The sequence below is a fragment of the Hibiscus syriacus genome, unplaced genomic scaffold, assembly GCF_006381635.1.
Source record: "Hibiscus syriacus cultivar Baekdansim isolate YM2019G1 unplaced genomic scaffold, ASM638163v2 tig00110020_pilon, whole genome shotgun sequence".
NCBI lineage: Eukaryota > Viridiplantae > Streptophyta > Magnoliopsida > Malvales > Malvaceae > Hibiscus > Hibiscus syriacus.
The window spans coordinates 2,741,730-2,766,967 of NW_024062568.1; the positions used below are offsets into that span (position 1 = coordinate 2,741,730).

The 25,238-nt window shown below is 35.7% G+C and overlaps 1 pseudogene; it reads left to right on the forward strand.

Annotated features, from left to right (window-relative positions):
- The first annotated feature begins 10,505 nt into the window (after positions 1-10,505).
- On the forward strand, positions 10,506-25,113 carry LOC120213274 (annotated as a pseudogene).
- Positions 25,114-25,238: the final 125 nt, after the last annotated feature.

Consider the following 25,238-nt stretch of genomic DNA (forward strand, 5'->3'; position numbering starts at 1 on the left):
CTGAAGCATCAGACAAAAAATATTGGCGCAGGGAGAATTATAACACCATCACAATCTTGCTGCTGCATCTCATGAAACTACTGGAGCATCGTAGGTCTGGCGTTGTCCAGGGCACAAGGCTAAAAAAAGTGCTTGTCCAAGTGAACTAAACGGCAATACATATGTGTGTGTATAATAATAAGATTAAAGATAAATAATAAACTCCGAAGAGTGATATATAATAAACCTACAATGGCCAAATCACAATCGCCTCCAAATACTCATCAATGACAAAAACTAGAACATGTTACACAATATATATTCATAATAAACCAGATTCACCTTCACTTAAGGCTCCTTTGGCACATGAACCTTTGGAGAACCCGATTCCTATACATTATAATCCTCCTCTGCCGCATCCAGATAAGCCTGGAGTGGCCTTCCTGGAAAAACAGCAACACCCAGAGACGAAATGGTACCTGCCAATGCTGATTCAACCGAAGTGCTTGCGCCCAGAGAACTAAAACAGCATCACATTCCTCGCCTGGTTGCTGCATCTCATGCAATGCAGTTTATCACTACTGGAGCATCATAGATCCGATGTTATCCAGCCTTAGGCACAACGTGCAAGAAAATCCCTGTTATGGTTTAGGATAGAATGATAGAAGAATTTTTTAGGGATTTAAGAAAATAGAGAGAATAGGTTACAGAAAGTGTGCATTTTCATTTCATAAGATAAAATCCTCAAAGATTCTAGGTACAATTATATAGCAGTACCTCCAGCTGGCAATTCAGCAATCTACAAATTAACCGTCTAAAATGATGACTCACCCTTCCATCCCTCTCACTTCTGACTTAGATCCACCTGCCCACCCTTTAACTCATAAGCCTACTGATATATTAATTGGGTCTAAGTAATAAAGCCCAGTTACCTTATAACCCATACCCAATCCCGTATGACCCATTCTCCTGTCCTTATTTTTGCCTTTCCCTCTTCACTTCAATCCCTAATCCCCTTCAATCCCTAATTCCTTTCTCCTCTCCCCCTTTCTGCCGATGATTCCCCCAACTTCCTTCTTCGATTTTCCCCAAATTAAACCTTCAACCCTAACTCCCCTTCCATCGTGACAATACCTCCTCCAAAATTAACCGTCTAAAATGATGACTCACCCTTCCATCCCTCTCACTTCTGACTTAGATCCAGACCTGCCCACCCTTTAACTCATAAGCCTACTGATATATTAATTGGGTCTAAGTAATAAAGCCCAGTTACCTTATTAACCCATACCCAATCCCGTATGACCCATTCTCCTGTCCTTATTTTTGCCTTTCCCTCTTCACTTCAATCCCTAATCCCCTTCAATCCCTAATTCCTTTCTCTCCTCTCCCCCTTTCTGCCGATGATTCCCCCAACTTCCTTCTTCGATTTTCCCCAAATTAAAACCTTCAAACCCTAACTCCCCTTCCATCGTGACAATACCTCCTCCATCAAACGATCCTTGTCCGCAAGGATCGAAATCGGGAAACTGGTTCTGCAACACTGAAGCATCTTCCCACGTTGCATCATTTGGTCCCATGTTCTTCCACTGAATCAACAGTTGAGTAACATTCTGCTTCTGTCGTGTCACCACGCGTCGATTCAACACTGTTGCTGGGTAAATTTTCAATTGACCATCTGAAGATGTTTCAGGAGGATTCAGCGAGATAAGTCCCTGTTTTCCGATTCTCTTCTTCAATAAGCTAACATGAAACACTGGATGTAATCTAGAATCATTTGGCAATTCCAGTTGATACGCAACCTGACCAATTTTTTTCTGTATTTTGTAGGGACCGTAATATCGAGCAGCAAGCTTTAGGTTTTTCCTTAAGGCGATTGATGTCTGTCTGTAAGGCTGAAGTTTCAGGTAAACTTCCTCTCCAACCTGAAAATCCCTTTCTGTACGATGCCTATCTACAATCTGCTTCATTCTGTTACTGGCTTTAAGTAGTTGTTCACGTAGTAAAGCATTAAATTGCTCTCTATCTTGCATCATAGTTTGTACTGCATCCACTCTAGAATCCCCTGACCAACTCAGAAGAGGTGCCTTATAACCATATAAGGCTTCAAATGGGGTCATTTGTATAGCAGAGTGGTAATTAGTGTTATACCACCATTCTGCTGGGGCTAACCACTTTGACCAAGATGTAGGTTTTAAAAAACACATACATCTGAGATACTGTTCTAAACACTGGTTGAGTCTCTCAGTTTGCCCATCTGTCTCTGGATGATAAGCAGTACTGAAAAGTGTAGTTGTCCCCAATTGTTTAAGTAGCTCTTGCCATAATAGACTAGTAAAAGACTTGTCCCGATCAGAAATAACTACCTTAGGAGGACCATGAAGCTTATAAACCTGATCCAAATACAGCTTAGCAACTTGTACCACTGTGTAGGGATGTGACAATGGCATAAAATGAGCATACTTAGTAAATTTGTCAACCACTACCAAAATACAATTGTACTTTGTTGAAGGTGGCAACCCTTCAATAAAGTCCATTGTTATAACTTCCCATGCATTATTTGGAACTGGAATAGGTTGTAGTAAACCTGGCTTAGAAATGTGTTCAATTTTAGTTCTCTGACAAACCTCACATTGTTGTAGATATTCTTGAATCATAAGCTTCATCTTTGGCCAATAAAAATAAGCTTTAACCCTCTGATAAGTAGCTTGAATTGAAGTATAAAACTCCTTTAATTCTCTTCCATTCTCAATCTTGTCAGGCTGAATAAGTAAAATAGGAATCTTCTCTTGAGCTAGTAGATCCCCTTCATAACTCTGCTCAATATCCTGTCTCCAAGTAGGAATTACAACAGTAACCCCCATTTGCAAACATTCCCCAGAATCCAATCGCTGTCTAGAAAGTGCATCTGCCACCTTATTTGTTTTGCCTTTCCTGTACTGAATTGTATAATCCAATCCAAGTAACTTAGTCAGACCTTTCTTTTGGATTGTAGTAGTCAGCTTTTGTTCTAATAGTGTTTTAGGGGTTCTGATCTGTTTTAATCACAAATGGCCACTTTCCAAATAATGCTCCCATGGATACTGCCATTAGGATGGCCAAGTATTCCTTTTCATAGATAGAGAGGTCTGCATGCTTTGGCCCCAAAGCCTTACTTAAAAAGCTATAGGCCTTCCTGCTTGAGATAAAACAGCCCCAATGCCCCTGGAACTAGCATCAGTTTCCAAAAAAAAAATTCTGCTCAAAATTTGGTAAAGCCAAAACTGGGCTTCACACATAACCCTTTTTAAATTCTCAAAGATAATTTAGCCTCTGGAGACCAATGAAATCCTTCCTTTTTCAACATATTAGTCAAGGGTTACTCAATTCCTCCATACCCTTTGATAAATTTTCTATAATACCCTGTCAAACCCAAAAATCCTCTCAAAGCTTTTAGGTTTTTAGGTAAAGGCCACTGTTGCATAGCCTTATTTTTCAGGGTCAGTTGTACTCCCTTAGCTGAAATTAAATGTCCCAAATACTCTACTTGCTGTTGGCCAAAAAAGCATTTACTCTTTTTGGCATACAAACTATTCTTCAACAGAATTTCCAACACCACTCTTAAATGATTTTTATGCTCCATCATACTGGAACTGTAAATCAGAATATCATCAAAAAACACAAGAACAAACCTCCTCAAATATGCTCCAAACAAGTCATTCATCAAGCTGAAAAGTAGCTGGGGCATTAGTCAGGCCAAAGGCATAACTTTAAATTCATAGTGCCCTTGATGAGTTCTAAAAGCAGTTTTAACATCCTCCTCTTTAATCCGAATTGCCAATAACCAGATCTCAAATCAATCTTGAAAAAATTTAGCCCCATGTATTCATCTAATAAGTCTTCTACTATAGGAATAGGAAATTATTCTTAACTGTATAAGAGTTAAGCTGCCTATAGTCCACACAAACCTCCAAGTTCCATCTTTTTTTCTAATAAGTAAACAAGGAGAAGCAAAAGGACTCTTACTCACTTGTATGATAGATGAGGCTAACATTTGTGCAATCTGTTTTTCAACTTCAGTCTTGTGATGATGAGCAAATCTATAGGGTCTTAAATTAACTGGCTGTGTCCCCTGTTTCAGAACAATGGCATGATCATGTCTTCTGCTAGGAGGCATCCCTTTAGGTTCCTCAAACACTTCCTGGAACTCTTCTAATAAATCTTGTAAAGATAGAGGAATTTTACTTTCCTCCACTTCAGCATTCAACAAATAGATTTCTCCATTTATTTCAGTATCCTTCTCCACTAACTTCTGTAATTTTTCGCCTGAGATGGTTTTGATGGTTGGCAATTTCTGAGTTCCTCTAATCATAACAGTCTTTCCATCCTTTTCAAAACTAATTGTCTTGGCTTTGAAATCCATCATTATAGGACTAAACTCTTCCATCCAGTCCACTCCCAGTACCATATCACTGCCCCCTAAAGACAAAACTCTAAAATCATGCTGAAATTCATAGCCTTGCATCTTCCAACTTACTTGATTACTTTTGGCAGTACTGAATAGCTTCTCCCCATTAGCTACTGTAATAACTAATGGTTGAGTCTGAACAAGTTCCACTCCTTCTTTGGCCCACCTAGGAGTCACAAAACTATGTGTGCTTCCACTATCAATTAGCACATTAATTGGTTTTCCTCTGATAAAACCCTGAATTCTCAAGGTAGTGTGCCCCACATTACCTGTAATCGCATTGATAGAAATTTCCAGTGCTTCTTTAGCTACATCATTCCCTTCTCCATTTTCTCCTTCTGTCAATTCTTGATCAGCAGAATCTTCTTCCTCTTCCATACTGTTCAACTGTCTAACTTTGCACTGATGTCCAGGAGTAAATTTTTCCCCACATTTAAAACACAGATTATTTGCTCTTCTATATTCCAGTAAACTCTGCCTTGTATTTGAATTTGGAAGAGTTGTCTTAGGCTGCAAACTTTTAGTCCCACTGTTCTGTTGACCACCTGAAGAAGTATAAGGAAAAAGTTTTTGAGAATATTTATACTTCTTTCCTTCCATCTCATTAGCCAACTCATAAAGTTTGGCCTGCCTGTAAGCCTCAGACAGATTTCTGGGCTCCAACACCTTCACCTTATGTTTCAATTCCTCCTTCAGACCACTAATGAAACTGGAAACAAAATAATCTTCCCCTAAATGCATATGCTGTTGTAGCAAATAGGGTCTTAACTCTTCAAACTTTTCTTGATATTCTTCTACACTACCCTTTTGCATTAACTTATTAAATTCTTCAATGATATCTGAATAGTTTCTGTCACAAAATCTATGACACAAATCAGCCTCAAATTCATGCCAAGTCACTCTATGCTTCTGCATAATATAGCCATCAAACCATGTCTCAGCCTTCCCCATCAAATACATTGCAGCCACATCCAATTTTTGTTCCTCAGGGACTCCCAAAAGATTAAAGTATTTTTGGCATTTTCTCACCCATCCTCTGGGATTACTACCATCAAACATCTGTAGTTCTAATTTAGGTCGAGGTAACATAAGCCCTGAACTCCCAAATAAACCTTTACTGTCTACTTTAACCTCACTAGAACTGCCCATAATATTTTCTTCTTGCAATTTCTGATTAAAAGGTAGAAGATCAGTAGACCCCGCAGGTTTATCAGCTAATATCCCCGGTTCATTAGGTCTAAAAGTATACTTCTCATGCTCACTAAGAACTGTAACTAAACATGGTTGTTTACCTTCACCTCTGTTTTGTTTTTCAGCTGCTGGTGGATGACTTCTTGCTGACTGAGGTGAGTCTTTTTCCTCAGCTGCTTGATTGACCAGCTGTAGGATTCTCTGCAAATATCCCCGGTTCTCAGTCATTCCTTCCTCCAAGGTCTGTATCCTTCCCTCCAGCTCTGCTTTCTGCCCCACCCACCAAGATGGTAAGGTCTCTTCCTTCACTTCTGCTGCTTGTTCTGGTACCTCAATGGTTCCAGTCTTTTGCATCTTTCTTGTCTTTCCCAGCGTGAAAAATGGTTTGGATCACAGAACTCAGCTCTGATTACCAATTTGTTATGGTTTAGGATAGAATGATAGAAGAATTTTTTAGGGATTTAAGAAAATAGAGAGAATAGGTTACAGAAAGTGTGCATTTTCATTTCATAAGATAAAATCCTCAAAGATTCTGGGTACAATTATATATAGACAGTACCTCCAGCTGGCAATTCAGCAATCTAACAAATTAACCGTCTAAAATGATGACTCACCCTTCCATCCCTCTCACTTCTGACTTAGATCCAGACCTGCCCACCCTTTAACTCATAAGCCTACTGATATATTAATTGGGTCTAAGTAATAAAGCCCAGTTACCTTATTAACCCATACCCAATCCCGTATGACCCATTCTCCTGTCCTTATTTTTGCCTTTCCCTCTTCACTTCAATCCCTAATCCCCTTCAATCCCTAATTCCTTTCTCTCCTCTCCCCTTTCTGCTGATGATTCCCCCAACTTCCTTCTTCCATTTTCCCCAAATTAAAACCTTCAAACCCTAACTCCCCTTCCATCGTGACAATCCCATTCTCGTCTCATACAAATTATGCATAACAAATTAATTGTAATTCACAGATCCATTCTCACTTTCTTCAAGTCTCAAAAAAACATTACAAGCCAAGAAAATAAATAAACAAATAAGATACCAAAAAAATTGCAGGATTCAGTAAATTTGTCTTTCTTGTTGAATAATAAAGGTACCATCGTATTATAAAATTACAAATAACTTACTTATTAGCTGCAGCTACAGAATAAACATGAATTAGGATTGAGAAGGTGGCCAAACACTAACTTTTTCTTTCTCGTATTTCACGTACAAAGCCGCAGCTGCTGCTACAAAATAAATCTCAATGAAGATAATCGCCAGCGTATGATAACTTATCAGGCTCTTACCCGTAGCCAATTCCACCAAAACCAAAGCCGTCAACCCGAGAATCGCTATCCGTCCGTTTATTCTCTCGCTATATGGGCTGAACCCGAAATACACTTTCAACCCATTTGAAACCGACTCTTTTAAAGGCACCGGAGGGAGGTAGATGGACGACGACGAAGAAGTGGATACGGATCCGGATTTCTTCGATTTTCGGCGCTCCGCTTTCTTGCCGGTTCCACTTCGTTAACGGATGCAGACTTGGGAGAGGCGGGATTCAAATGGGTCGGAGTCGGCTGATGTGGTGGAGGAGGAGTCGGTTTCGCTTGGGGAGTCCGCGTCCACATCGGAGTTGAGAGTTGCGCGTTGGATAAATGAAATTTTGGGCTTGTGTAAAACGTGGAAGAGTGCGCGTGGGGATGGGAATGGTGTTGTCGTTATATTGAAAGATGAAGCTGGTGGTGGAAGCGCGGCAACCATTTTCGGCTGTTGTTTTGTTCTTCAATTCAGTACACAGTGTCGAATAAGATATCTTTTTTTCTTCTTTTAATTTCTGATAAAAATAATTTATTTATTTATTTTGTGGTATTTAAGTTTTATGTTTAGATTTTTTATTTATATTGCTTTTCAAGTGGTGGAATCTTTTTGGCCGATTTATTTGTAATTTTTTTCCCAGTGGCAAAACTTATGAAATAATAAGAGTAAACTACGCAAACAATCACTTTTGTTTAATTATTATTTTTTAACCCCTCACTTTTTAAAAATTTATATTGTAATCACTTATATTTTCAATTAATTATAAAATAGTAATTTGGATGTTAACTTAAATTATATTTATGACCTTACACGTTAATAAAAAAGTTTATTTTTAATTTAATCTCTAAACTTTGTTAAAATATAGTTAAAAATATTTTAGATTTTCTTAGAATTATAGTAAAAATATTATAAAAATATTAAACTCGTATTTTTAGTTAAAGTTCAGATTTTTTTTTGTATGAAAGGATTTGCAAGCTGCAGAATTACATCCTCAATGTTCTCTACCATCTCCAACGCTATATTAGTCAGCCTACCAGCAAATTAATACAATAAGAATCAAAGAATTACATTTTGTGGTTAATCGATAATATAAATGATAATAATGTAGTAATATAATAAAAATCAATGAATTACATTTTATGATTTATCGATAATATAAATTATCATAATATAGTTTTAAAAAATTAAGTAATCAAAATAAAATAAAAGTGATAATAAGTATAATTTAGTTTGATATCATCATAAAAAAATTCGTATTTTAACTTTTAAATTATTTTAAATAAAATAATTAAAATTTATTATGTAAAAAGTTCAAGAGCTAACTACATTAATGATCCCTTTTACTTATTTTATTTTCATTACCAGTTTTTAAAAAGTAATATTTTGGTCACTTATATTATTAATCTGTCTTATTTTGATCATTGAATCATTGATTCTATTAATTTTGATAATGCATAACGATGGTAAAAGACTTAAAAGAGTGAATTTTTAAATTAGACTATAAACTTTTAAAATTTTATTTTTCTTATACTATTTATAAAAAAAAACTTAAAAACTCCTTTTCTTCTAAGATTAATTATATTCGGATGGATCAAACGCCTTAAAATATAGTATGTCCTTTTGTTTTGAATCTAAATTATGAGATAATGGATAATTTTCATGTGATATATTTAATTATATGTTTTTATTGTAGTAATTTGAGATTGAATAAGCTACAAAATGTTATTCCTTATGAAATTGGCGAGCCTAAGAGTCTTACACATAAGTAAGAAGCACTTGGAAGTTTTTTTTTTCACGTTATGATAATCAAGATTGTTGTTTCCTACTAACCGAAAAATTTATTAGGTATATGAGCTTCAACAATTTTAAATGAGAGATCTCGAAGGATCTTAAGAGTCTACCAAAACTGAAAATATTACAAATTGCTTTTTAATTGATATATATCAACTTCAAAAGTTAATTTAATATTTTATATTGTTAAAACTTTCAACATAAGCATTTGTTTATTGTGGTGAAAAGATTATAAACTGTTTTCTAATTGATATGTATTAACTTCAAAAGTTAATTTTGTATCTAATACTTGTTTATTATGTTTATTGATAAATTTCTATATAAATCTCACATTTTACATGTTCTTTGCGCTAAGCAATATTTTTCTTCTTCATATTTTTATGTTAGATTCAATTTAAATTATAGATCTAATTAATCATATTCAATAAATAATGCATTTATATGTCAATGAAATTTTTTTAATTTGTGTTACATAACTTTTTTGAACTCATAATTAAAAAAATAAGTATTTAAATATATTAACATACAAAAAATATTTAATTTTAATTAACATAAACCTTAATAATAAATATTAACTTAATGTAATTTAATAATAATGTATAAGTAGATTCATTATATATAGAGATAATTTTTTTAATAAATATACCCTTTAACTTTTATGTCACATTGTCAATAAACACAACCTAAACACTGTAATATGTCTAGCGATGGGCATGAGACCCGAACCCGACCCGACCGATCATGTTTATTTAATGTGATGTTCGGGTCGGGTTTTGGTTTAGGATGAAAATTACCCGACTTAACCCGACCCGAAAAAATATATAATTTTTCCTTATATATTTATGAATAATTATAATAATACCCCTCTATATATTATTTTTTTCAATTAAGTCACAGTTTTTATTGAATAAAAATAATATTTTTTATTATTTTGGGTCGGGTTTTTAAGTTATATATCGGGTCGAGTTCGGGTCGGGTGAAATCTTGTTTTGGTCGGGTCGGGTCGGGTGGACAACAAATCTGACCCATGCCCATCCCTAAATATACGTATATAAACTAACTCCATTAAGCTCATCAACTCATGAAACTAAAACGTATTAAATTACGATATTAGTTCCTATAGTATTATTTTTTAATTTTTTTAAAGTAGATTTTTTTAAGATCTTTGAGGGATGATATGGACCATAAAAACATGCCCCTTGAAACACACCTTCTCACGTGGTGCCACGTCAACATTATACTGGATGGCGTGATTCGGAGAACGCCTACATATAAAATTTAGAGAAACGATACCTAACAAATTATATTTTTGTGATTTTTAAGTAAAAACACTTACATGTGATGGTTGATTGACTACAATCAGACAACATTAAAGATGATGATTATAGAAGGATTGTAGGAGAAAAAATATGCAAGAAAAAAATGATGTTTATTTTTTTGTCTTGTTTTAAGAAGGTTTTTTTTAAAAAATTGAATGTCCAATGGTAAAATTATAAATTAATTTTTTATATTAAAATATTATATATTCAAACTATCCGAAATCAATATCAAATAACTAAAATATAATAAAATAACAAAAATTAATTCAACGTTACTTCTTATCCTTCTTTTGTAATCCAATGATAATATATGACATTTTATTCCTATAAACTATTATATAATAGGTAAATAATGTTATCGAACCTAAATCACTTAAAAAGAACCTATCACCACGACGAAGCATGTGAGGGGTCAAACGATGTCACATCATCCATCCCATGGTTTTCTTTTTCTTCGTCACCCGAAGCAAAAACACAATAAACGATTTAAAGAACATTTCCCCATTTCTGTCTCATTTATCTCCAAAAACCCTAATATTCCCTCGAGCCAAATTATTTAACCCTAATAGCATTGACCGGAGAAAAGGAACGTAATGTCGTGGCTGAAAACGGCTGTGAACAAAGCGGTGGAGGCTGGGAACACCAGCAACATAACGCGAAACCTCAAAAACTATGCTGATACCGTTGTTCATCATGCTGGCCAAGCTGTCGCTGAAGGAGCCAAGCTCTTTCAAGATCGCATTGTAAGTTCTTTATCTTTTTATTCTCTTCATTTTTAACTATTATTTATTTGCATGTTGAGGTGTGTATGTTGCCATTTCAGGCGGATTGTTTGCTAGTTTGAAAGGTTTGCATGCTGACTTTCTTTCTTTCTTAATTTGCAATTTTAGAGTAATTTTGTGGGAAATGGTTTGCTATCATTAAATTGCGATATTTTAGTTTTAGTGTTCTCATTTTGGTTTCCAATTTCTTGATTGTTCAATAAGAAGATAATGAAATGTATGTAATAATCTAAAAAACATTTTTCTATAAATCAACAAAATGCAATTTAAAACTAAACTATAATTCCAGAAATGTCTCTCTTTTTGGCGGAATAAATTCTGTACATTGTCTGCATCTATATATACATATTAGTGTATTTTATGTTTTATTGGATTTGGCAATTTATCTTTCAAGTAATGGTGATATGAAGAAAATTTGATCTATTGTCAAATTTGACTTGTAATATTGTAAACTGGTATTAATTAAGAGCTTTATGACCTCGTCGGTTATCATATCAAAGCCAGCTAGCATTTCTCTCTTGATTTAATGCACTACTAGTTAGTAGTTTTCCTCCTCGTTTACCTTCAGAGATTATTTTTCCTGTTGTGGGATCTTATAATATCGTTATTGGACTTGCTTAAGTTGTATAGTTATGCAGGGGTGTCGCATTATCGAGAGTTTAAGGCAAACTGTGAAAAGATTGGAGGAAGCAGCAATCTCTTGTAGGGGCCCTGAGAGAGCTATGCTGCTGAGAAGATGGTTGGTTGCACTCAAAGAAATTGAGAAGTTATCTGAAGTTTCATCTGAAGGCAGTAAAAATAGCCTTGATCAAGTTCTTGCTTCCGATGAAGCAAAGGAGAACCTGCAGAGGCCGTCAGTTGTGAGTTATTCCTTTTGCTAACAAAAGCCAAATTTTATGCAGTGGCTTAGGTGTTACCTGCTTATGCCTTGTTTCACTTATGGAGTTGTAAATGATATGTTTTTGTAAATATCAGCTCAACAAGAAGATATGTTGATCCACTTTTTCCGAGTAGCCTGACATCAAATTAGCTATTGTGTTTCTTTCGTGTGTTGGGTTAAATAGTTTAGTATCCCTTATTGTTATATCCTTATATTTCCTTTTAGGTGCATTATTTTTTTTGATAAGAATGACAGGCCTCCTTAAAAACCTCCTTCTTGATCAAAGAAGGAGGAAAAGAGTGCCTTAGAAACTTTATTACTCCTCCGAAATTACATAAGATTTAACGTAGACACCATACTGAAAAAACACAACAGACTAAGCTACTCAACATAACCGAAAACCTAAACTCAAACGATAAAACGCACTGGAAACGACTAAACATCAACCAATTCCCATCTTTGCTAAACTATCAGCCTCCCCATTACACACCCTTGGAATCAGTCTAATAGAGTGCACCCTGTCCGTGATAAAAGATGAAATCTCTTTAACTAATGGAGGATAAAAACTGGGGCCATATGGTGTATGGACCCATTCCACAGCCGACTTACAGTCACTTTCCACAATCAACCTTCCAACCTTAACCCAACAAGAAGACATATAGATTTCAATGCCTCTCTTAATAGCCTTTAACTCAGCAACCGGCGGGGGACCCTGACCTACATTTTCTGAAAAAGTCAGAAGGGAGTTGCTATTCCAATCTCTCAAAATACCTCCTATACCTCCATTTGAGCCATCAAGTCTAACAGCTCCATCGACATTCATCTTCAAAAAATCCATAGGGGGTGGAATCCAGCGAGAAACCTGAAAATTGTAAATGTTGAGAGCTTTAATACCATCTGCAAGAGATGGATCACCAATCAGCACATCCTCCTGAATAGGACACTTAGGATACTTGGCTAGAAACCATTTAGATAACCTGAATCTAGCAATAAAAAACAGAGACATCCTATCCAAGGGGGAACCATCGAACACCATTGCATTCCTAGCTTTCCATATCGACCAAAATACTACTCCCGGGATAAATTTCCAAATCAACGATTTCCCCCTCAGCTCACCCCAAGAACATAGCAAAGAAGGTGGATCCTTTGGAAGGACTAAGGCTATTTCCCAATAGCTTGCTATCTTGTTCCAAAGTTCCCAAACAACATCACATGAAATAATAAATGCTGAACTGATTCCACCTGTTTTTTACAAAACGGACATAAAATTTCATCCCCTAGCTGCAAACCTCTTTTCACCAACTCCTCTCTCACTGCCACTTTCTGATGAGCTAGCTGCCACAGGAAGACTTCAACACGAGGAGGAGATAAACCCTGCCACACCCCTTTTACCCATAAATCGGACTCCCCAGACACCTTGCCGAGTTCCTTTCTACAAGATTTCACTGAAAACAGTCCATCCCCACTTGCAGACCAAGAAAGAAAGTCTTCAACTGAATCAGTCAGTTTAAAGTCCTTCAGTTTTGTCATTAAATCCAGCCACTGATCCAACTCCCAGTCACACAAATTCCTTCTGGTATCGATGTTCCACACCCAACCGTTCGAATCTGAACTTCCAAACTCAGCGACCATACCCCATTTATTTGTTGACAACGCATACATTCTAGGGAAAAGATATTTTAAAGGAGACTCATCAGCCCATGAATCCGTCCAAAATGCAATAGACTTTCCATTTCCCAGTTTCAACTTGGAGTTAGATCTGATACGTTCACCCTCCGAGTCGTTCTTCAAGAAATTGTTGGCAATCCCTCTCCAAATCCAAGAAGATTTGGGCGAAAAAACCTTACAAATAGACATGGAATTACTACTTACCTTGTGCCTGCAACATAACACACTTTTCCACAAAGTATTTTTTTCATTGGCGAACTTCCACACCCATTTTCCCAAAAGAGCCCGATTAGATATGTTCACATCAAGAACACCAAGGCCACCACAATTTAGAGGCGTGCAGACTGATTTCCAATTAACCCAGTGTATCTTCCTTTTGTCCTCATTATCCCCCATAGGAAACTGGCCATTAAAGAATTAGCTTCTTACCAATTTTACAAGGCATTCTAAAAAGAGATAAGAAGAATATTGGTAGGGATGTTAACACCGACTTTAATAAAACTGTCCTGCCCGCCAATGAGAGACAATTAGCTTTCCAGCCGGCTAGTTTGGAACTAAAATTCTTGAAAACTGGATCCCATAAGGCTTCTGAGTTTTTCTTAGCACCTAGAGGAAGTCCCAAGTAATCTGTTGGAAGAGAATCAATAGAGCAGCCCACCGAAGATGCCCATTCTGATAAAACTTCCTCTTCCACATTAATACCAAATAGCTTACTCTTAGCTAGATTAAGATGCAACCCTGTCATAACACTAAAAATCCTCAATACTCTCTTGACATTTTTAATCTGGGAGAGAGATGCTTGACAGAAGATGATCAAGTCATCTGCAAATTGTAGATGTGTCAATCGAACAGAATTTTCAGATTCCCCAATAACAAAGCCTTGAAACAACCCCTGTCCACTGCTTTAGATATCATCAAATTAAGCAGCTCACCTACAATGTTAAACAGTAGCGGTGATAAACTGCACCCTTGCCTAAGTCCTTTGGCCATGTGGAACTCTTCCGATGGAGACCCGTTTACGAGAACTGAGATTGAAGCTGTTGAAATACACTGAGATATCCACGACAACCATCTCTTACCAAAACCCATCTCTGACATTATTCTAATTAAAATTGGCCATTCCACGGAATCATAAGCCCTACGAAAATCTACTTTGAAGGCAACCCCTTTAACCCTTTTTTCCTCCAGTAATCAATCCCTTCGTTTGCTATAAAAGCACAATCCAGCAACTGTCTCCCTGGTATAAACGCAAACTGAGAGTGACTAATAATATCACCAACACAACAACTCAGTCTCTTCGAAAGAACTTTAGAAAGTATCTTGTATAAGCTGCCTACAAGGCTGATTGGTCTAAATTCCTCTACACTGTCCGGATTAAGCTTCTTCGGATAAGTGTGATAAAAGCATGGTTTATACCGTGCTCCCATTTCCTTCCAAAATAGAAATCTTCAAAAATTTCAACACGTGCTCCTTTAAAATCGGCCAGCAGTTTTTAAAGAAACCCATGGTGAAACCATCTGGTCCTGGAGCTTTAGAGCTGTCTGATGAGACTATAGCTTGCCAAATTTCCTGTTCTAAGAAGTGCTCTTCAAGCTTCTTAGACTGATCCCCTGATAGCTTAGCAAAATCCAGTAGTAAATCCTCCGTTTCCAATGTTGAATTGGAATTATAGGCTGCCTTGAAAAATTCTGAAATATGTACCTTTAATTGTTGAGGATCTGAAACCACACTCCCATTTATCTTCAAGCTTAAGATTTCATTTCTTTTGCTTCTGTTCAGAGCAGACAGATGAAAAAACCTTGTGTTCCTATCCCCCTCCTTGATCCATCTTGCCCTTGACTTCTGAAACCAGATGCTTTCTTCTGTCCTATACAACCTCCATAGATTTGTCCTACACAGCCTCAACTGATCCCACTCCTGCTTCGAAAGAATTCCACCTTGAGCTTTAAGATCCAATTCATTAATTTTCCTCTCTAAATCAGAAATCGACTCAGGGATCCCAGTAAATTTACTGCTGGACCAATTTCTGATTGAATTTTTAGTACCTTTTAAGATACTGAAAATACCCCTTTTATTATTTCTCCCCCTCATAGCAAGCATTGAAGATTTAACCAATTCCTCAAATCCTTCCTCCTCTAGTAAATAATTAAAAAACCTGAATGGTTTCGGTCCCCAATTAACAGCTTTGTCCTCTAATGAGACAGGATTATGATCAGATAGGGATTTAGGCAAGAGACTTTGCACTACATTTGGAAAACATGACAGAAACGTCCCAGAGATTAAGAACCTGTCTAGTCTTTCCCAAGTCGAGTCTTCTCTATTATTGCACCAAGTATACCTTCCTCCCACCAACGGTAGATCAATTAAATGTGATTGCTGTAAGAAGTTTCTAAATAAATCAATAGAATGCCAGTTTTGTGATTTTCCCATCTTCTCGTCCGGATCAAGATACACATTAAAATCTCCCCCAATACACACTAACATATTTTGAGCCGAAACAAACTCCAACAATTCCCTGAAAAAATCTTCCTTTTCTGCTTCAATTGATGGACCGTATACATTGATAATCAGACACTCTTCACTTGAATTTCTGAACTTCCCAAGACTGCTATGAATCTGCCATTAGATGGGTGTTCGAAACTTCAAATCATTTTCATTCCACATAATCATCAATCCACCAGCAGATCCCACTGCTGGCGCAACAATCCCTCCTCTAAGGAATCTCCCCCCTATCCTTCTTCTAAGAGCCAAAGAAACAGATTCTAGTTTTGTTTCTTGAATTAGAATCAAGTTCGGCTTATTCTTCTTCACCAAATTAGCTACCACTCTTGACTTTTCCTTTTTTCCAAGACCCCTTACATTCCAAGAAATAATGTTGACATTTATCATATCAAGAAGATCTACACCAAATCCTTATAGCTAGTCTCCAGAGAAATAGAGACTAAACCCCTGACTTCCCCTGTTCCCTACTCTCAGCCGAACCCTCTTCAAGGTTGATAATTTTGTCCAAAAAAGCCTTCTTCCCATCTTTGAAAGAAATTCCTAGAACTTTACATACTTCCCATGTAACCATCGCTTCCTCAACCGCCTTCGAGAACTGAGGAGTAAAAACTAAAGGAGAATTAACCATATCAACTGCTTCCCTTGTTAAAACTCTTCTCTCCCTTCTTTTAGACCTTTCTGACCCTACAGCAGAGAAAGGAACTACTGCCAAGACCTCCGAAGAACTATTACAATTAGTTGGTGCCACATAAGGGTTCTGATCATCAGCTGCACCATTTAAAATCACTTCCCTTCCACCTTCCATATTTATTGAAGGAGGCTGCAAATCCTTTCTCACCGGAATACCTTTGTGTTTATTCTCAAACCAGTTAATTCTCACCCTCGACCTGGTATAATGTCTTTTATAGCTGGCCATTCTCCTCCTCTCTATGGGCAAACTTTTGGGCCAAAATGTTCTTCTATGCTGGAACAACGATCTGTCTCTATCCCTAATCAGTTCAGTTCCAACCCCCCTACAATCGTCCTTTTCCAAGACTACTACTTCCTCTAACAGATCCTTATTTGGCTTATTTGAGATCCCTTCAGATTGAGACTGTACTCTATTGAACCCACCCTCAATCGAAATATGTTTGTAACCTGACAAATCAGTATTCGAATTCTGCATTTTTTGTTGGATTTGGAAACTAATGCTGTTGACTGGCTGTTGTGTGCCTGAAATAGGTTGAAGTGCTAAAATTATGCTACATTTCAAATAAGTTTCTTGTAACATGACTTCCTCTTTTGATTATTTTTAATGATTGATAGGTTTTATATTATGACTCTGATATTGGGGGTGCACCGATGAATTTTCTAGAGGTTTTCCTTCAAAGCCAGGTTTTGGAGTTCATAACAATATCTATGGTACGATTTGATAGCTTGGTCATTTGTTCATCTTTTCTTTTTAACCATGATTTGTCAAGATAGTGTAGAATCTTGAATATATCATATACCTTTTTAAAATTTTATTTCCATGCTTTGCTGGAATAGTTATTGACTAATTTTATCGAAGATTAGGTATTAGATGAGGGTTTGGAAAAGTCAACATTTGTGGTATGATCATTCTGGATCTAAATCTTGTACTGGAAAAATGATAAATAATCATGATAGATCATTAAAATAAAATAAAAAAAGAAAATATTTTATCGGTGAAGTTTTTGACATTTTTATTGATAACTGAATAATGTTTTTCCAACGACTTTACTGGAAATTGTCCTTAGTCTAAAGTTATGCAAGAACTAGAGCTTTACACTTTAAATGTTCTCTAAGATCATTAGTTCTTACCAAATGTGGTAAATTATGAAGCTGTTTCAATGCGTTTTATGCCATGTGCTATCAAAATAATCTATTTTTGACTTAGATAAATTGGGTTTGTGACAATGAGGAAAATTTTGAAAAATGACACAAATGAGAACTTTAGAGATCACATTTACCGACCTCAATATGGCAGTATGTAATGGTTCCATCATTTAGGTAAATATCATTAAGGAGAAATTTTAATGATTGAATAATTTTCAAAGATCATCAGAAAGCTCTTAGTTTGTCGTGTTTATCTAATTTAAGTTGTTTATAAACATGTTACCTTTTCTGCTGGAGTATCTTGGATGTCTCCATGTAAGATTGTACGTTTGATTTTCTGTAATTTTCATCTAGCCACGTTCAGAATTTGGGAGACCAGACGATCTTTTCTATGACCGAAAGAGCTTATTATTTCCAAAAAGCATGCAACTTTTCTATGACACTTTTATGTTTTTGGAATACCCGGTCATCGAGGTTAATGCTGGTTAAATCTGATTCTTTTATATGATTCAGATTATTGAAGCTCCAAATGAGGAAGAGATTTCTCTGCTCCAGCAGATTTTCCGGTAAGTCCTCTCACTTTATGACTATTGCTTTATTATAACTGTAACACCAACATTGAAGTTTTGCCATCAGATGTTTTTTTCTTTTGAAAATAGGTGGAGCCTCATTAAAAACCCTTTTCATACCCAACATTAAACCGAGATTTACTGTTTCTAACATATGAAGAACTTTTTCAGTTTTTGCACCTTCTTGCCGGTTTTGTTTGGTTAAGTGAGACAAATAATTTATTATTATGAACATTTAGCCTGAAAATTAAATTGGGTTTTGGAAATTTTGTTCAATTAAATAATAATACCTGCAGGCTCTGCCTCACGAGAGGAAAAGAGGTTCACAATGCTGTAGTCAACAGTATACAGGATCTAGCTTCTGCCTTTTCTATCTACCAAGATGAAGTGCTGGTATCTTGTCAAACCATGCTACATTCAGAATGCAATTTAGAAAGATTCAATTTTTACTTATTCCCCCCCCCCCTTCCAATCTTTTCAAACATGGTAATTTGTAGGTGAAGCGAGAGGAATTGCTTCAATTTGTTCAAAGTGCCATAACAGGGTTGAAAATCAGTGCAGATCTATTAAGGTAGTTCAAAACAAAGATCTTCCATTTCCTGTTTTTCAACCTGTATTATAGTGTACACACTTTATTGTCAAGTTTTCTCTACTTTGGGTTCTCAATTCATGTTTCTGACAATGCCAAATTCTTGTGTATTTCTGGCCTATGTTACTTTGGCTCTTCATTTTTTTCTCTAAAATTCCCATGTCTGACACTCATATCCAACATCAATCTGGATCTGGGCATGGAGGTACGATTCTCCAATTGTGTATTTTTTTCTGAAAAAATAGAGCATACCCTTGTTGGGTTATACCCGTATTCGATACTCACTCCTGATTCTGAGTAACATAGCTTTTGCCAGTATCTAATTGAAATTTTCTTTCCTAACTGTATATATATCATATTTTTCGTCTCTTAAAATAAGTTTTAACTTCTAATATTTAGCTAAGATATTTCTGTTATTTTTTAATTAAATATAGTTTTGGTCATATTTGCACGTGCCAAGTTTGCATTTATGTTAGCATAAATCTACTTTCTCTATTTTAATAAAGTAGGAATTGCTATCATTTTTTTGGTTTATGTTGTGGCCACCATGTTTGCCCAAAATTTTTAGGATTTTGATGTCTGAGGTGCTTGATTGGTAGACTTCCTGAAGCAAGAGAAATTAACATTTCTTCTTTTGTCTCCAATGACAGAATGGATACTGAAGCTTCTGATTTGAAGAAAAAACTCAGCAAGCTGAGCACACCAGAAAGTCATGATAATGCAGATGACAATGCTACTAAAGTAACTATTGAGGTAAGCAGTGAGCTTGATTTGAGTTCCGGTAAACTTTGCTTGTCCTTTTTGAGGTAGTTTGAAAGCTTTAGTGTGTTGTATGTTGAGTAGAAAATCTGGTACAAGAAACAATTTTTGAGATTCCTGTTAAGCTTTTAATCTAGACAAATCCCTGATAGAACAATATACTGTTCCGTTTTGTTTGTTCATCTTGCAATTGTTTGATGCTAATTATTTCCTTTTGTTTCATGATTGATCATGCATATAGCCCTTCAAGAAGTCACTTGTTCAACAAACTGTTTCCACTTTATAAAGCTGAAAAAGAATGTAGTAGAAACCCCGGGATTTGTTACCGAACTAAACGTTGTTTGCTATTCCTTTGCCACAAAATGACATGTCCTGGGTGTTTCCTAGATGGTTCTCTTACCCCCCCCCTTTTTAATGTTGTTTTTGTTATTCTTTTGTCATATCACTTTAATTGTGTGTAGGTACCTGAATGATGATATTCTTATCATTGTTTGAGATTATATATATTACTTTTTATCTGATTAGCTCTCTCAATTTGATGCATCTTGATAATTCATATATAGGAAACAAAAAACCAGCTGTCATAGACTCATAGTTGAGATAAGAAAAGTTTTAAGGTTTTCCAAGTGCCATAACATATAGAGTAAAATATGAGCTTAAATATGTCAACACATTTGATCACAATAGAGCTCTTTATGATATCTAGTTAAATGGGCTCTTGTCAACAGTTTGACATCAAGTTGACGAGGTTTATGCCTCTCCAAAGAAAAATGGAAAAGTTCTGATTTTTTGAAGCTACATATGGTTTTGATTTACCCTCTGATTATTGACATTCAGTGATTTTTACCGGGGCTATGTTTCCCTGAAAGAAAATATGAAAGCTGACCACGTTATCTTTGTTTTAGGCTATGAAAGAAGCACTTGCAGATATACGAAACTGTTCCACATTGGAAAAGACTTTACTGAAATAGAAGTCTTTCAACAATGGAGACTCTCCCGAGCTTCATTCTCTTAAGGTAGAAATTTCTTGATATTTGGTTGTTTCCTGATAATGTTTTAATAAGCATGAAATATGTAATAAGCAACCTGCATTCTGTTAAAGTTTGTTTCCTCTATCTAAAATATTTAATTTGGGATTTATTACTTTTTTTCTTCAATTCAAGCTAAAATTTTAAAAGACGGGCATCTGTTTTTGCGAATGCAGCATTTCTTGGGGGCAACACTTAATAATTTTCCGCTTTCTGTTGTTTCTTTGAGCAGGTTGATAAGTTGAAGGTCTTATCAGAATCTCTTGCCAGCTCTTGCGCAAAAGCTGAGAAACGAATTTCAGATCACAGGTATTTCAGATAAAAAATTTAGTGTCATTCTGAATAATATTTGATTTTATCAATGCAGTTACTATAGATAAAAGCTAACAGCTCTTAATACATTTTTTATATTAAAGGGTTACTGCAGCCCCTGCTGATTCTTTTTATTTCCTAACATTTAAATATCTCTTAAGGTACTATAAGAAAATTTGCAGTTATTTATTTTCAGCGTGAAGAAATTGTGAAATGCACCACAACCATATTTAGATATATCCTATTTGAGAACTTCCGAGGAAGTATGAAGCAGAATTCATGGTTGCTTTAAAGGACGTCTGCTGAAGTCTTTGGTGTGATTTTATATTTCTTATGTCTTATGTATGACCTTTGACCTAAATTTCCTTCTTGTTGATCTCATTATTAATGAGGAAAAGGTTATCCTTGGGTTATGCTATTTGGAAAAAAATGTTTTTAATCCTGTCTCTGTTGATTTCTTGGAATGCTTGCCTGGAATATTTCTGCTTCTACCTTAGAGAATATCTGGATTTTGGATGAAACCCTTGAAGTCAACACTGAAGCAAGATATAAAGCAATCTGAACCTCTTTATTACTGATTCTGCTTAGAATTATCAAAAAATATATACTTGAAAAAAGTAATTGTTGAATAGTGGTAATTGGTTTGTTATTGGCAGACTTCAGAAGGAGGAGGCTCTAGCTGTTCGTGTGGCTAAAGCAACTGACGCTGAAGGAAAAGAGAAGGTTGTATATTTTCACTGATGTATTCTCTGCCTGCACTGCTAGATAAAATGGAAATTCTTATCATCTTGCTATTTAGGTTAGAGTACGATATTTGATTGCAAGAAGTTGTCTCTGGAATTTGATAGCTAGCAAGCTAGCTAGCTGTTTTCTTAATCTGTATGATCAAATGTGTTGTTAGAACCAAGAATAGTCGAGTTAGATCCACTGCCGAAGATTTGTGTACACTTCCTAATCCTAGATCTTCAATTCAGTGCCTTTAAGAATAAGATTTGATGACATGGCAGGTTTAATATGGAACATATCAAATTATGTACGGGATGATTTCATCTAAAATTGGCATTCGAAGGATTAGTTCTTTATTTTCCTGATGTCATGCATCATGGTACTGTATGGCAGTGATTAGTGTTTTTTTCATCATATGCTGTTCAAAGAGTCTCCTAGGGGACATTGGTTTTGGTGTTAGGACACAAGACTGAATTCATAGGCCTTACTTTTGCATCTTGACGATGTGGGTTTTTGGTATGGGGGAGAGCCTTCATTTATGTAGCCTAAGCATAAAGGCCAAAGGCATGTCCATATATACTAAAAGAATAATATATACTGTAAAAATTAAAAAGAAAAAAATGACAAAAAAGTTTCATTCTTTTTAAGGTTTGTTGTTTACTTTTGCCTAAACTTTTACTAGCATCTTAAACTTTGTAAGCTTTTCATCGAAACTATGAAAACCATGCTGATCTGGGCAAATGTGCTTGTGACTTTTGGTGTATTTAATATTTTAGATGAGAAATGTGATTTATTTTATGAACAATATCCAGGAAATAGTAGCTGAGATTTCAGTGCTCGAGAGACAAAGAGATAAGCTTGAAGCAGAGCTGAAAAAGGTTATTCTGCTGCATGTTGTTTCTAGTTGTTTTTTCTTACATGTTGGAAAATCTGCAACATGGTTTTGCATGTTTGATTTTATTACATACAAATATAGCATATCATTTCCTCTCTTTTTTTACATTTATAATTTTTGTTTCTTTTGTTTATACTTATACATGTTGGAGGTGACTGTGTACTTTACTGAAACAAAGCTGTTATATACTTATTTACTTTTGGGGGTGATTGGTGAATTACTAAAGGTTGGAAATTAATTATCATGGCAGATATAAGAATGGTATGCATATGTTTTATTTAATTGTACTTCTTAAATATGTTTTAATGATCATTGGCTCCTCTTGATTTGTAATGAGTGGCTATTATTCCAAAATATGAAGTAGTGGCACTCCCATACAACCATGCAAACAAGGCGACTTGGAAAAGTTTAGGTTTTAAACCTCCTTCAAATTCATGCTGTAGAAAGTTCAATCTGTATTGCTACCTTTTGTGTAAAGAGATGGATTCTACCCCATTATCATTTCAGTGGAATATGTGTAGGTTAATATCTCGTTGGCTGCTGCTAATGCGCGCCTACGGGATGTCCGGGAAGAAAGAGATCAATTTAAGTCAGATTGTTTCCCATCTGAAAGCAAAGGTGTGCGTCTGTGTGTTTTCTCTAATTTCTATATTAATTTAATAATGCATATAAATTATCCCATCTTGATAATTTTAGGGTCCGTGACTCTGTTCTGCTTCAAAATTCAAATAGCTAAGAATTCTTTCTGATATGACAGGAGGATGAACTTTCAAAATCCATTTCTGCTTGTAGAGTAGAAGCTGAAGTTCTCCATACATGGATTAATTTCTTGGAAGATACTTGGGTTATCCAGTCCACATATGCAAAAACTAAGGAGAAGCAAGTCGAGTATGTAATCTAACATTCTTTTATTCTTTTGAGTAGGACAAGTATGTGTCTAATTATCTCCTCCATCGAATCTGTTTTCAAATTGTTCTGTTTGAAGAAAGTGAATAGTATGAAGTCCGCTCTTGATTCTTGTAATACTCACAATACTGTATTCTATTAACATTTTGGTTGATACTTGTTTGCATTTCCAGTGAGGAATTGCAGCAACACGAGGATTATTTTGTGAACTTGGCCATTACTCTTCTCTCTGGTTACAAGGTATTCAATGCATTATGACGGATGAAATACTTCGTGAACCTAAGTTGTTGTTAAGTCACATTTGTTCCTTCTCTCTCTGTCTCATGCATCGTTCTTGGAAAATTTGTACTCTTTTGCAGAAAGAGCTGAGTCCTGCCATCAGTCGTATCAGTAAATTTGTAGAGAACCTGAAGACGTTGAATTAAAAGTAATCTGTATCCTTTAAGATAAATAATTCTGGACTATTTATTTTTACTGCAATTTCTTATTATTTATTTCTGAAATGGCAGATCAGTGAACACATCTAACCCAAGTGATGAGGATTCCGAAGAATTAAACCCAAGGAAACATCTTGAGGATGAATATTTGGATTATGAAGCCAAGGTACACTTAGCCCCCACTCATTTATTTTCTTTTAGAGGGAATTTTTGCGATAATAAAAATAAAACCGTATATCGCTTAATTTATGTTTTTTTCCCCACTAGTTTTAAGCTTTTTCTCCCCTTAATTCCATGTCAGTCCAAACCTTCAGTTGTTGAGACATTTGTATTTCGATTCCTTGTTTCAGATTATAGCTACCTTCAGTGTGGTGGATAGCATGAAAGAGCAGTTCTATAAGCATGAGACACTTTCAAGGTTATATATATGCACATTTTACATGCAAATCCATCCTTTCCAATTTCCCTGTGGACCCCCATCCTTTTGTTTTCACGGTTCCATCTAAATGAAGTTTTTAAACCCATTTTCCGGTCTCCTATCCAGGAAAGGTGAGCCTAAGGTTAAAGAGCTATTTAATGACATTGAAAAGTTAAGAATGGAATTTGAAACTATTGAAAGGCATGCTCTGGAAATAGAGACTCCAAAGTTTGACACTCCAAATGAGAATCTGCAGACAACTCCGGAATCAACACAACCTAAACCTGAAGCTACAAAGGATAATCCTGAAGCTCAGCCGCTGCTAGACCCTGCAGCAGAATTAGCAAAGCTGGAGTCAGAGCTTGGGAAGGGTAGCCAAGACTACTCAGTCGATGAGATAGGTGTTTGGGAGTTCGATGAACTTGAAAGGGAGCTGAGATCTGGTGATACCACTCCACGCGAATAGATCAGGTAAAAAAATAACCTTTTGGAGTCTTGATCAAAATTATCTGATGATATTATTGGCAAGCACTTGTGCTAGTATGACATGTATCAGTATACATATACCCTATCAAAAAAGCTGCATTTTAGAATCAAGCTTTTCACTGTTTCCTCTGTAACATTGGATGGGGTTTAAATTTGTTCATTCTTATGTAAATACCTGTAATGCTGGAATTCATAGAAAAACATGAATCTGTATCGGGTTTCGATCTTAACAGTTTACCGCAGATTTCTCAACCTTGAATAATTTGTAGGTCTGATATTTAAAAAAGGGTTGTGTTAGAGCTGATGTCGAAGGTTCAACCTTCTCTATATGGTATGCATCTTGTTTAAGTTTTTTTTTCATATATATTTGCAATGCTCATTTTCGGAATCTCGAACACCATTAACTTACGAGAAATG